Raw genomic sequence first — 13,201 nt, forward strand, 5'->3', positions numbered from 1 at the left:
AAGGCCAAATCCTAAGCTCTCCTGAGGTAGAGACAGCTAGTTGCCAACTCAATACCCTTCTCGTGTTTTTCCTGAGTAACAGAACTTCAATATCACTGCAGGTGGCAAGTCACCCAGTGAAAACACATTTCCCACTTACCTTACAGCTATATGTGACCACATGACTAACAAGATCTAAATTGGAAATGTTAGATAGGTTGATTAAAGAAAGCTGGGTCATCTGGGGTGTTCTCTCCTGCTGCCTGGAACATAGATGGCTGGTGCTCACTCCAGCAGCCATCTTGGACCATGAGGAAACCACAAGGATGGAAACCACATATTAGCTGGTAGGGCAGAAAGCAAACAGGCTCCTGGGCCTCAGACAACTATGGAGCCCTAGTTCCTTACTCTGGAAGTCTCTGTGTGAGAGAAAACTTCTATCTTGTTTAAGCCAATGTTATTTTGGATTCTCTATTACCTGCAGTCAAAACTGTTCCTAATGGATATGCTTCTCTTCAAGAAAGACTGTCGCAGAAGCATACTGAGCCTTGTCTTCCCCTCCCAGCACTGTCTTTACCCATCATGAGGTGGTCTCCTGACACCCTGACTGTCCCTGGCTGGGGAAGGGAAGGAATTAATTAATAAACTCTGGAACCCAGGTAAATAGTAACTTACAGGAAGGGCAATTTGGGGAGAGGACAGAGAGCTTCTCAGACCACAGGGCTCTGCTTACCCTGCCTGGCAGAGGGGCTTCACCACATCAGATCACAACCAGGTCATCTGACTTCCAAAAACATCATGAGTTTTCCCCAAACCCAAACTACTTACCTCAGGGAAAGAGTTGGGTGATGAGGAAGCCATGACAGCAGGGCCTGAAGTGCATGTTTCCTGTGGTCTGAGAAGCAACCAATGGGTTTAATCTTATCAGTGTCCGTGGCTCACCTGCAATTCACTCTGCACACTGTCAGTTGGGCTATGTTTCTTCTCGTATCTTAAAATTCTCACTGTGCAGACCCTGAGTCACTGACTTCCCCAGTACATCGGTCCTGGTAATCAGGTCGGTTTAAGTCCAAGGTTGTAAGTCAGGCACATCAGTACCAGGTGGGGGCCTGGCCCAGCACTCACTCAGACAGGGGACCCCATTTCCCCTTGTCATTGCCCCCAGCCCAACCCTTTCTAAGAGGATGGCTCCCCGCATCAGGGCAGGTGTCGTTGGCTCCCTCGCCTGGGAAAGGGGCTGTGTCCGTCCCTGAGGTCTGGGTCTGGAGCCTCATTTCTTCTCAGGTGCACATCTCCCTCTCTTCAGACCCCGGAGCCCTCATCATCCCTGGCTGGTGCCACCTGCTGTCTGGCATCTCCCCTGGTCTCCCCACTGGCCCTGGCACTTTTCCCTGCCAGCCCACCTGGTCCCATCCCTTGCTTCAACCTTCATACCTGACAGTGCCCCGTTCCAGACTGCACGTCCGCTCCGTGTATCAGCTCCACCTCCGAGTGGCTGCTCGAGCCGGCACTGCCCTTGGTCTCCTTCCCTGCTTCTCTCTCACCTGCTGCCACTCCTGGCTGCCCACTTTCTATAGCCTCAGACCACTGTCCTGGGCCATCCTGACGCCCGAGTTGTCAGCGTGAGAAGCCTGCAGCAACACAAGCAAGGAAAGAGGACAAGCCAGTGTTTTGCAAAGGAACACTGGCATGACCTTGACAAAGCTCTTGGCAGTAAGGAGCAAAACTGGCGCCAAGCAAGCACTGACTCTACTGAAAGGGATTCACTGGTATTTATCAGCCTACTGTCCTATGATTAAGTACTATATGATGGCCAGTTAATAAAACTTTGATCTAAACACAAAATTCAAGCCATAAACAATAGATATGAAGACAAGAGTCAGTCAAGTGATAACGTCAACAACAACAATAATGCAAACTTACTGGCCACTTCCTATATGCCAATCATCTTCCTATGCACTTTATGTACCATCTCATTTAATTCTCATAGAAACCATATGAACTGGGCCATGGGGAGGTTGAGTTCTGTGATTTTTTGAAGCTGCAAGTGCCCCAGAAAGCCATGTTCTCAAAGGTAACCCATTCCTGTGGGTGTGGACCCATCGTAAGCAGAATATTTAGGTGAGTAGGACCTTAACTTAAGTTGAGATGTTACCCACCTCATTCAGGGTGGGGTCTTAATCCTCTTACTGGTGTCCTTTATAAGAGGATGAATTCCAGAGAGAAAGACACAGAAGCTGAGAACGAAAGCAAACAAAGGAGCCAGAAGCTGAGAGCCACAAAAACCGGGAGAGAAGCAAAAGACCAGCAGATGCCACCATGTGTCTTCCCATATGACAGAGGAGCCCCAGATCGCCGGGATCTGGACTTTGGGGAGAAAGCATCGCCTGTAGATGCCTTGATTTGGACATTTTCATGGCCTCAGAACTGTAATTTTGTAATAAATCCCCATTGTAAAAGCCAATCCCTTATATGGCATCTACATTTCAGCAGCTTTAGTGAACTAAAAACAAACTCCCTGAGCAAGTTTGCACCATAATTGGTAGAGCTGGAATCCCAACCCAGCGTCCATGCTCCTAATCCCAACATAAACAAGTCTCCAAGTGACTGAATCCAACAGAGGCCCATGGAGAAGTGGAAACTTCCAGGCAGCCACTGGTGTGGTCCCTCTCCACACGGTCATGTGCTCTTGTAGTGGTGTCCCCTAAGGATGGACCACCCAGGGCGGTCATTGAAAAGCACAGCTAGTGAATCAGGGTGTCTGGGGTCAGGGCCTGCAGATACAAATTAATAATTTCTGAAGACCTTTGAGAGTGAAGACTCCAAAAGCTTTTTCTCCAGACTCTAATGAACATGTAGAAACAACCGGATTTCCTGATTCGGAGTCCAAATCATCCAAGTAACACTTTGGGTGCAGTGGTGCCTCTGTTGGCTGACGCTTGTTGGCCACTCCTGGCGTGCAAGACTGACAAAGAACGATTTCCTGTCCTGAGACTCCCTCCGCTTTCCCCCAGGGCAATTTCATTCTCCTGACTTTTTGGAATCTGGGGTACATCTCCCCTGGCGCTCCGAGGGGCTTTAGCTGATAAGTTCGCTCTCCCTCTGGGAAGGACACCCCAATCCCTGCTAATGCAGGAACTTCCAGCACACCGACAGGGCGACATTTGGAAGGACATGTTTGCACATAATTATAGACTGAGAGTGGATGAAAGACTCACTTAAAATCCTTTTTATTCCTGGGACTAAAAAAAATAAAAACAAGCAGGCTTTCATGTAAACCAAAATGACACAAACCAAACATCCTCCCCCCAGTGCTCCCGCAGGCCCCCATAAGGCTTGGCCTGTCGCCGACACCAGGAAGAGAGGCGGGGCGCTGACGATAGTGCTGAACCCCAAGAGTGAGCTGCGCGCGTGCTCCGATGTGTGGGGAGGCTGTCATCACTTCCCAGGGTGCCGTGACAGAGACCCACACACTGGGCAGCTGGAAACCCCAGGAACGTTCTGTCCCCCTGCTCTGGAGGCCAGAGGTCTGCCATCCAGGTGTCGGGGTGCCATGATCCCCGTGACACCTGTGGGGGAGCCTGCTCCTTGCCTCCTCCAGCTTCTGCTGTTTGTCGGCAATGCTGGGGCTCCCTGGCTGCAGACACGTCACTCCAGTCGCTGCCCTCGTCTTCACGCAGTCCTCGCCGCTGGCCAGTCTGTGACCAGTGCTCCCCCTTTGGGCCCATTTTCACCTTGATCGCATCTGCAAAGACCCTGTTTCCAAATATGGCCACATTTAAGGGGCCAGGGTTTAGGATGTGATCATGGATTTCGGGGGGGACACAATCCAACCCTTAATAGGGCATTGGGAGATGAGGAGGGTGGGGGAGAGTGTGCATGCACACACATTCACACACATTCACACTCACACACACTCAAACACACACATTCACACCCAAACACTCATGCATTCACACCCCCACACACTCACATACGCTCACACACTCACACATGTTCACACTTACACATTCACACTCCGACACACACACACACGCTCACACTCACGGCGTCTTTCGGGTCCCTGCCTCTGTGGTGAGCTGACGATGGTAGCAGCCAGCTCTGTGTTGCCCTTCACGTGATTTTCCTCTCTGCAGCAGAACATCTTCTCTCCTGAGATGTGTAGCCTTGACTGCAATGGGGTGTTACTTAGCAAGGAAGTGTCCTTAACACTAGTTACAGTCCATTTTTATTTTCAGCTATGTTTGTGGTACATTTTGTATAATATTTCTTCTTACTTGTTTTTGCCACTATTTTCGCACCCTTGAAATTCTTCCTTTGTGAAACTAAATGGCCAAATCAAGAGGAAATTATACTTCACAAATAGAACAAAATCATTCAGTGTTCCTCTCTGGAAGAAAGACCACCCTATAATAAATTCCTACCTGGTTTAAAAAAAAATAAAACTGCTACTATTTCTTTCCCCGCCTAAAGATGAATAATTGAAAAAGCTCTATATTGAAGACTCTTGAAGAATCCATCATCCAATAAGGTGGCAACTCAGAGCTACAGAAAATATCACAGTGTGGGAGTCCCTGTCTCCTAAATTCTTGGTCTAGAACAATCAGTTCAGCACAATTTTAGTAGAAGACTGACCTTCTCCCACGTCTTTGCCACCTATTAAATGTGACTCATCAACTGTTCCCTCCTCTTCTTTCAGAAGAAGTTGGGAATTTGTAAGAGAATCTTATTCTTGTGCCCATCATGAGTGTTCAGACTTCTTGGAGATGATTTATAAAGATCAATTTCATAAAGAAAAATCTTACTGAAGTTTTGTAAATCAAAACCATGATGAATATTATCCACGTTGTTTCCTTATTCACTATTGTTTTGTTATTTTAAGTTCTTTTATCATAGATAGTAATAAATATATAAATTATGATATAATGTATTTAATATAATAACATATTATAATACAACATATAAAAATGTATAGTACTAGAAAGACATTTCCAAATACTTCAATAGTATAAAGGAAAGACATACAAAGTACAGCTTTTTTTCAATGAAAGCCTTTAAATTTGGTTAGAGTTACTATTTAATAAAGGGGAAAAAAACTACTTTCATAAGAAAAAGTCAGTTTCAAGTTGGTATGAAAGTTAGTATCAAATACAAAGTAACATCTGGACTATCAGAAGTTTCTCACTCAGAAAATCTCCAAAAACAAAAAAATGTAACCAAGGAGTGAGAAGTAACTACAGATCTCTCCATGTGTTAAACCAATCAGTTCTCTCCCAAAGAGTCACCCAGATGCTGTTCACAGACTAGGAATTCTTATTTTAAACCCTTTAGGGAAACAGTGACAGCTTTCCACTTTTTGGTTCACCCAGAAGAGAGAGAGGCGGCTGTACCAGCAGATACAGTGACAGCTCGGTCACTAGAGGCACGCTCCATGGGGGGGGGGGGCACGCTCGTGGGGGCCACGCATTGTGGGGGGTGCACACATAATGGGGCCTGGGAGGTACACGCTCTGTGGGGCAGGATGCTGTCACTTCCGTATCGGTAGTCACATATGTCAATCTTTTCTTTTACATCTTCTATGTGTTGTGCCACGCTAGGAAAGGCCCTCCCCATTCTGAGATTATTAAAACAATTTTTTCCATCATTCCTTTTCACACATTTATGGTGTCATTTTTTTTTTTTTTTATGTTTAAGATTATATCCATCTGAATAGGAACATAACTGGATTTTTTTCCCATTTTGGTTTGTAAATTTGGCATAAATATAAAGTAATGAGACTGATTTCCTCACACCATTCATAAACTAGCTTGGAGAGCAAATATGAAAGAGGAGTTTCAAAAGCACTTTTCAGAATTTTAACATCTTTGAGCTATAGGAGTCCTGAAATGTTTGTTTAAAAAAGAAATTCAGTAATTTAAGAGAAGAGACTTGAATATCAAACTATCTTACAACATTAAATTATTTGAGGGGCTCCTCCACAGATGTTGATCTGGGCTGAAGAAGGTATTTTGCCCGCCAGCCTTAGGATCACTGAGTGTCGCATTATTTCAGTTTTGTACCAGAACAGCGACAGCCTGACTCAAACCAGCAAGGAACTTCATTCCCAATATTCCATCCTGCCCTTTATTGAATCCTAACATGTACCATGAACTGCCTTTGGCAAAAGAAAATTTTTAATCCAATGGGAAGAGTAGCTATTGGTTTAAAGTTCTCAAGGTATTGATTCAAGGAGGTCTGACCACTCCTTGGGTGAATTTAGATTGCTCACAATGCTTTTTGAACACTGTGAATATTTGGACATTTTGAAACTGCTTTCCCAACTGAATAAAAAGAGGAGCCCAATTCTACAACAACACACCCCCCAAAAAAAACAATTCTACTTACGGAGTTTACAGTAATGTCTTTGGTTTGAATTCAAAACAATTCAAAGTCAAAATTTAGCCTCAACATGTGTGTTTTTCTCACTGAACCATTTGACCTTGTCCAATGAATCCACATTCCAGATAAACAACACTGGTGCCCAAACCCAACATGGCATGAATGTACTACTTGTGAAATAAATGACGAACATGCACGTAGGAGCAAACACATTCCACTGAGATTGATGTGGGCCATGGCGTGTTCATTCTACCATGTTTAGCCCTCTGTGGTTTCTTTTCTAACATTTTTTTCTGATTACAAAAGCAATCATGCTTTGTAGAAAAGGTATGGAAATGCACATAACCACAAAGAAGAAAATAACACCAAAATCCTACCACCCAGAGACAAACACTATCAATATATTTACAGTCATTCTTTATCTTCCTTCAATGCATATTAATGCATGCTTTCTTACAGAAATGGGATAATGGTGTTCAGACTGTTTTCCAAACTGGTGTGGCCCAACTGAAAAAGTTTGGGCTTTAATCCAGATTCCTGGAGTCCTTTATAGGCAGAGTGAAAGTCAGATGGAGAGAGATGAGAAGCCACGGGGTTAGCCAGAAGCTGGAAGTCAACAGAACTTGGAAGAGAAAGGAGAAGATGCCACCATATGCATTGCCATGTGACAGAAAAGCCAAGGAACCCAAAAGATTGCCAGCCAGCCAGAAGATACTGACCCCAAGAAGAAGCAAGTCTTCCAGCCTCTGAAAGTGTGAACCAGTAAATTCCTGTTGTTAAGCCAACCATCGTAAGGCATTTGTTTTAGCCACTAGGAAACTAAAACAGGGTTTGGTACCAGAAGTGGGGTACACAATTCAATCCACAACATCTACCTAACAATATATTGGGAACATTTCCCTATGGCATTAAATCGTCTTCTATACCATCATTTTACTACCTCCCAAATACTACACCTTTGAGTGCATTTAACAACATGCCTAGCATATACCAGGAAATTAAATGTTGTTATATGAAGGAGAACACTGACCATCCATGGCCTGATTCGAGTGTTAAGTCAGTTGAATGACAGGATTACTCTCACCCCTGTTGAACTGTGGGAGGTTGCCCTGGTTTGCTGGAGCTGCTGTAACAAAGTACCACAGACCAGTTGGCTTCAACAACAGGAATTCATTGTCTCACAGTTCTGAGGTTGGAAGTTTGAAATCAAGGTGCTGGCAGGGCTGTGATTCCTCCGAAGTCTTTAGGGTTCTGCCAGTGGCTTGCGGGCATTCTGTAATATAACTGAATCTGTGCCTCTGTCACATGCTGTCTTCTCTCTCTGTCTGTGTGTCCAAATTTCCTGTCCTTATAAGGGTACTGGTCATACTGAATTAGGTGCCACCCTAATTTGGACCTAATTAGGACTTTGCGGTTGATCCATGGATTCATTCATTCAATAAACATTTGCTGAGGCTTTTCAAAGTACCATAGAGGATATATAAATAAATCAGAGGCCCTGCCTTCAAGGACATTATAATATCCTCTAAAGCAAGAGTCTGCAAAACATGGCCTGCAGGACAAATCCAGGCTACTACCTGTTTTTGTGCAGCCCATGAACTGGGGAGGATTTTTACATTTTTTTAAATAATTGAAACAAATATCAAAAAAAGAATACCTTGTGACAAATAAAATTATGGGAAGTTCAAATTCCAATGTCCAAAAAGAAATTAAATTCTTCTCATTTGGAGACCTATATTTAAAAAATTATACTCAATTATTACCATCTTTGAATTCCATCAGTTAAAAATGCACAGAAATTTGTTCTCTCTTGCTTTGTAAGTATGGACAGAATAGCCTCAGTTTTGCCTCTTGGCCCATAATCCCTAAATATTTACAGGAAAAGTTTGCAGACCCCTGCTTTAGAGATATACAGGCAAACAAACAACTAACTATAATAATATAAGTACCTTAAAATAAGAGCTCTATCAAAGGTGCCAGCAAAATGACGTGGGGAGACAGAGAAAGGAGTGATGAAGCCCACCTGGAAAATCAGACAAAGATCCAGGGAGGCCACATTATTTGAGCTGAGGGCTGGGGAGGCACCCAAGCACGGGGTGCCGCCAGGATGCATGATTGATCTGGTGCAGGGGAAGGTAGGCTAAGGCCTTTGGACTTTATTTCCCACTTTAGACACTGAGGCCCTCTAAAGGTTTTTGAGGAGGGAAGCAATTTGTGTTTCAGGAAAGATAACTCTGGTGGCAGTGAAGAATGGCCAGAGAATTGGGAGACTGGGGTAAGGAAGCCCTGTAAGCCCCATGGGATGCACAAGAAGGAGGAGGGGAGAACTGAAAAGGCGACAAGCTAAATCTTTGATGTGAAGAGGCTCCACAGACCCCAAGGGCTGAAGAGGGGAGGGATTTGTAAAGAGTGTGTCACCAAGCTGGGGATCTAAGGTGAGACCAGACCCCACCCCAAAATAAGAACAGCCCCAAAGCACTCTGACCTAAACTGTGGGATGGTGTTTCTCAGCAGAAGCCAGGAAAATGCCCAGCACATTGCAGCACTGTCTCAGATAGTTGAAGATCAGAAACAACCCAGATGCCAGGCAATAGGAATCTGTGCAAACAGAAAACAGCATCTCATTCAATATTATGGGGATGTCAATAAGTAAAATAGGTACATAAATGAAAGAAAAGAGAAAGAAAAAATGAAGATGTTTCCCATATTTTAATATGGAAAAAGAAAATGAAAGAATGAGGAAACTTTAAAATAGAAAAATTACCAACACATATTAAGCATCTCTTCTTCACCCACCCTTTGATTCCCAAGCCCTTCCACCCACCCCAGTCCCATCCTTGACTTCGTCCTTCCAATCATCCTCTGCTCACCTTTTCTGGACAAATGCACTCACTTGCAAAGGCGGACTCCCAAATCCCTATCTGCGGTCATTAATTCTCCCCAAGTTTCAAACCAGTTTAGCCACGTACCCCAATGCCCCACAGGCTGCTCAGTCTCAGCGTGCCCACCTTTGAATGGGTCTAAAAGCCAAGGGAAGAACTTTGGGGGTCGCATGAGGGAAGCTCTCTCCATATGGGCTGGACCTGTGTGACAGCAGGGCCAGTGTTGAAGTAAGGCGGGTGCTCTGACCACCTCCATTCCCCCTTCGGTGAAGGAGGGATCTCCCGCCCTAAATAGAATGAGGTGGCTGAACTCAGGACTCCAACACTGCACAGATGAGATCACAGCAGCTTGTCTGTCACGTGGACTCAGAGCCTGGGGCAGGAGGGCTCCGCACGCCACGTGGGACCATGCGGGGGCGCACTCAGGGACAGAGGGAGCCCGCAGGGGCAGCAGGAGGCAGGCTTGGCGGTAACAATAGGATGCGTTGTCCCTGGTTCCCGCGGGAGGATGTGCTTCGCTTGTTTGGATAATTCCACGGGCAGCAGGGACCGGAAGCCTGTTAGGCTGAGGATCAGGCAGGGTGCAGCCAGTCAGCTGATGGGAAAGCTAACCTGGTGCAGAGCCTTCCCTCCGGGGTGGGGGCATATCTGGTGAGAGCAGAACTCCCGGCCAGGTCTTGGGGCCCTAGGAGGCCCCACGATGTCGAGGCAGCACGTACATATTGCATCTTAATTCGGGGCCTTATGATACAGGGGACCTATTCACCATTGTGTCCCCAGCAGTTTATATGGTGCCTGATACATATTAGATGCTATAAATATTTGTTGAGAGAAAGAGGAGGAAGGGAGAGGAGGAAAGTAAAGAAAAGAGGAGGGAGAAAGAGAGAAGGAAAGAAATCAAGAAATAACATTGATTCAAATCTCAGCTATTGTCCTCAGGGAAAGGCAAATCCAAACCACAGTGAGCCACCCTTCACACACACTAGGATGGCTCTTGTCAAATAAGCAGAAAACAACAAGTGGTGGGGAGGATGTGGAAAAAAAGGAACTCTTGTGAATTGCTGGTGGGAATGTAAAATGGTGCAGTTCCATTGTGGTCAAAGAGTTACACAATTCCACTCTCAGGCTTATCCCTCAAAGGACCAAAAGCAGAAACTCAGACAGATACAGTGGTGCACCCCAGTGTTCACAGCAGCTTTATTCACAGTGGCCAAAGGGTGGAAGCAACCCAAGTGTTCACCAGTGGGTGAACGGATAAACAAAATGCAGTGTCTTCATACAACAGAATAATATTTGGCCACAAAAAAGAATAAAGTTCCAGTACATGCTACAACATGGATGAAGCTTGAAAGCGCTGGGCTGAGTGAAGTAACTCGGATACAAAAGAGAAAATATTGTCTAATTCAACTGACATGAAATACCTAGAAGAGGCAAATTCAGAGAGAAAGAAAGCAGATTAGGGTTACTAAGGGCTGGGAGAGGAATGTGGGATGTTATTGTGTATTAGGTGCAAAGTTTCTGTTTGAAGCGATGGAAAAGTGTTGGTAACAGATGGTGGTGATGGCAGCACAACCTTGTGAACATAATACCACTGAATTAAAAATGGTTAAAATGGCAATAAGGTAATTAATTAAATAGACGCTATTAACAAAAAATCCCCGCAATTCACTAAGTGTGGGAGCCCTGGGCCCCTAAGCCTCAGTGCCCTCATCTGTAGACAGGCAGCCTCCCAGGGTCGTCGTGGGGATCAAACGAGATAATATATGTAACACGCTTAGCACAGGCCTGACCCACAATAAGCTACCGGGAAATGCTGCGGTCATTGTGTTGGGGAAGGTGGCATAGCTGGTGAGTAGCCGAGGCTTGAACTGGGCCTAACTCTCCAGCCAAGCTCCTTCTCGCTGCTGTTGCTTCCCCGGACTTCTCTGGAGAGCTCCTGGGTACCCCAGGTCCCCCTCTCCCCCTCAGAGACCTGTCCCGGCCGCCCAGGCACCAACCGCGTGGGTGAGTCCTGAGCCGGAACACGGGAGGCCAGGGCCAGACAGCTGCTGGGAGCGTGGACGCCTCTCCCACAGATCGGCCATCTCTGGCAGGACGCAGGGGCAGGCAGAGCCATTCACATGTTTCAGCTTGTTCTAACCCTCAGGAAGGCAGCCTGAGTTATCGGGCTTGTCAGCAGGGCCTTCCAGCACCTTCGGAAGGTGATGTTCTCAGCCAGCGGACAAGAGTGCTGGGGGGTGAGGGGAAGCAGAAGCTGGGCCGGCTGCTGGCGCTGTGGCCAAGGGTCCGCAACACTAAGCCAAGCCAGATGGGGGGCTGCAGGGTACGGGGAGCAGGGAGGGAGCCCAGGGCTTCCAGGCGCCTCATGACACACACCCGCCACCCCCAGGTCTACTGTCAGCCCTAAAATTCCAAACGCCACCTTGACATCGTGGGGCCTCCCACAGCCCCAAGGCCTGGCCGGGAGTTCTCCTGCTCTCGTCAGATATGCCCCCCACCCAGCGGGGAAGGCTCCGCACCCCACTAGTGCCCCCACCAGCCGGGCCAGCTGCACCCCACCTGGTCCTCAGCCTAAAGGGCTTCTGGTCCCTGCTGCCTGTGGAATTATACAAGTAAGCCAATCACATCCAACCGCAGGCACTAGGGGCACCTCACCTGCTTGTTACTACCAAGCCTGCCCCCCTGCAGCCCCGGCAGGTTCACTGTGCCCCACGTGCGTCATCATGAGGCTCTACAGGGCGACCCCGTCCCCCCACCCGGGCTGAGCATCCACCCGAGGGGGAAGCCACTGTGGTGCCCTGTGCACTGCCACCTCCTGCTGCTCCGGTGGGAATCCCCCTCAACCATGGGTGCCTCGGGGGGATCAGTAGCCCTTTCCCACCAGGTGCGGCCAGGGGGCAGGTAGTGGCGCTCTCGGCCCACCCCAGCCCTGTGCCCAGTGGTCAGGAGGAGGGACTCGAGTCCGATGGTCTGGCCTCAGATCCTGAGTCTGCCTCCAACCAGTCGTGCAAAGTTCGGGCAAATTACCTAAATTCTGGGCACCTTAGTTCTCTCATCTATAAAATGGGGGTGATAACAGTACTTACCCCTGAGGGTGAGCTGTTACTGCAGGCGAAGTGTTTACTCAGACTGGGCCCAGGTAGCGCTCTGTCACTGTTTGCCACCATCGTCGTATTATCACGGGATAAGCCAATTTAATGCTGGGACAGACCTGCCGGCGCACAATGTTCTCACTTCACCCCGGGTCAGGCACGCCATCTTTCTAAGCCTCAATTTCCTTGCAAAAATGAAAACAAGAGCCTCACTCTGCCTAATTCACAGGATTCTTCTGATGATTGAATGACAAAAAATATTAGAAAACTCTAGAACGCTACACAAACGCAAAGGGCAATTACTGATGGAAAACACCTTTTGCTTCTAGGAACCGCCTGGGCCGACCGGGAGCCAGTGTCTGCCCCGGGATGGGCGCGGTGTGTGCGTCTCAGGACGCGAGTTGCAGTGATCAGAGGCGAGCGGAGGCGCCTGCTGGCAGAGAGGGTTTAATCCACTGAGAACCAGGGAGCTGCATCGGGGGAGCCGGGGAGTCAGGCGTGGGCAATTGACAGCTGAACAAAGGCAGAAGCAAATACGGAATCGCATGAAGAAGACAGGGGGCGAGAGCAAAAGTTTAATGGGAAAATCTTACAGCCCCTCTCCGTTTCAGAGCAGAGGCAGTCCTTTGGGGGTGAACATTTGGGCCCCTTTCCATAAGGAAAGAATGCAGCCTTCATGTCTCACTCTGCGTCCCTTTTATGCATTCTGCCACGAAATCTTTATTCAACATCTACTCTGAACCAGGTGCTATTTTAGGCACTTGGAGAACAGCAGTGAATAAACAAAGATTCTGTTAGGGCGACACAGACAATGACACGTAATAAGTAAATCATAGAGTATGATAGAGGATGGCAATGCTGTGGGAAAAA

General features: G+C 47.1%; 1 long non-coding RNA gene across 2 annotated transcripts in view; it reads right to left on the reverse strand.

The window, feature by feature from the left end:
- The window catches only part of LOC119507398, a 28,087-nt gene extending 15,317 nt beyond the window's left edge, over nucleotides 1-12,770 (reverse strand). The window contains exons 1-3 of one of the 2 annotated variants that reach the window (XR_005211237.1): nucleotides 12,326-12,770; nucleotides 1,414-1,610; nucleotides 808-874 (exon numbers count right to left, since the gene is read on the reverse strand). This is a non-coding gene — a long non-coding RNA (uncharacterized LOC119507398). The remainder of the gene's footprint in view (nucleotides 1-807; nucleotides 875-1,413; nucleotides 1,611-12,325) is intronic. The other variant, XR_005211236.1, reaches the window with a different exon arrangement.
- Nucleotides 12,771-13,201: the final 431 nt, after the last annotated feature.

Source organism: Choloepus didactylus, chromosome 12 (genome assembly GCF_015220235.1).
Source record: "Choloepus didactylus isolate mChoDid1 chromosome 12, mChoDid1.pri, whole genome shotgun sequence".
Taxonomy (NCBI): Eukaryota; Metazoa; Chordata; class Mammalia; order Pilosa; family Megalonychidae; genus Choloepus; species Choloepus didactylus.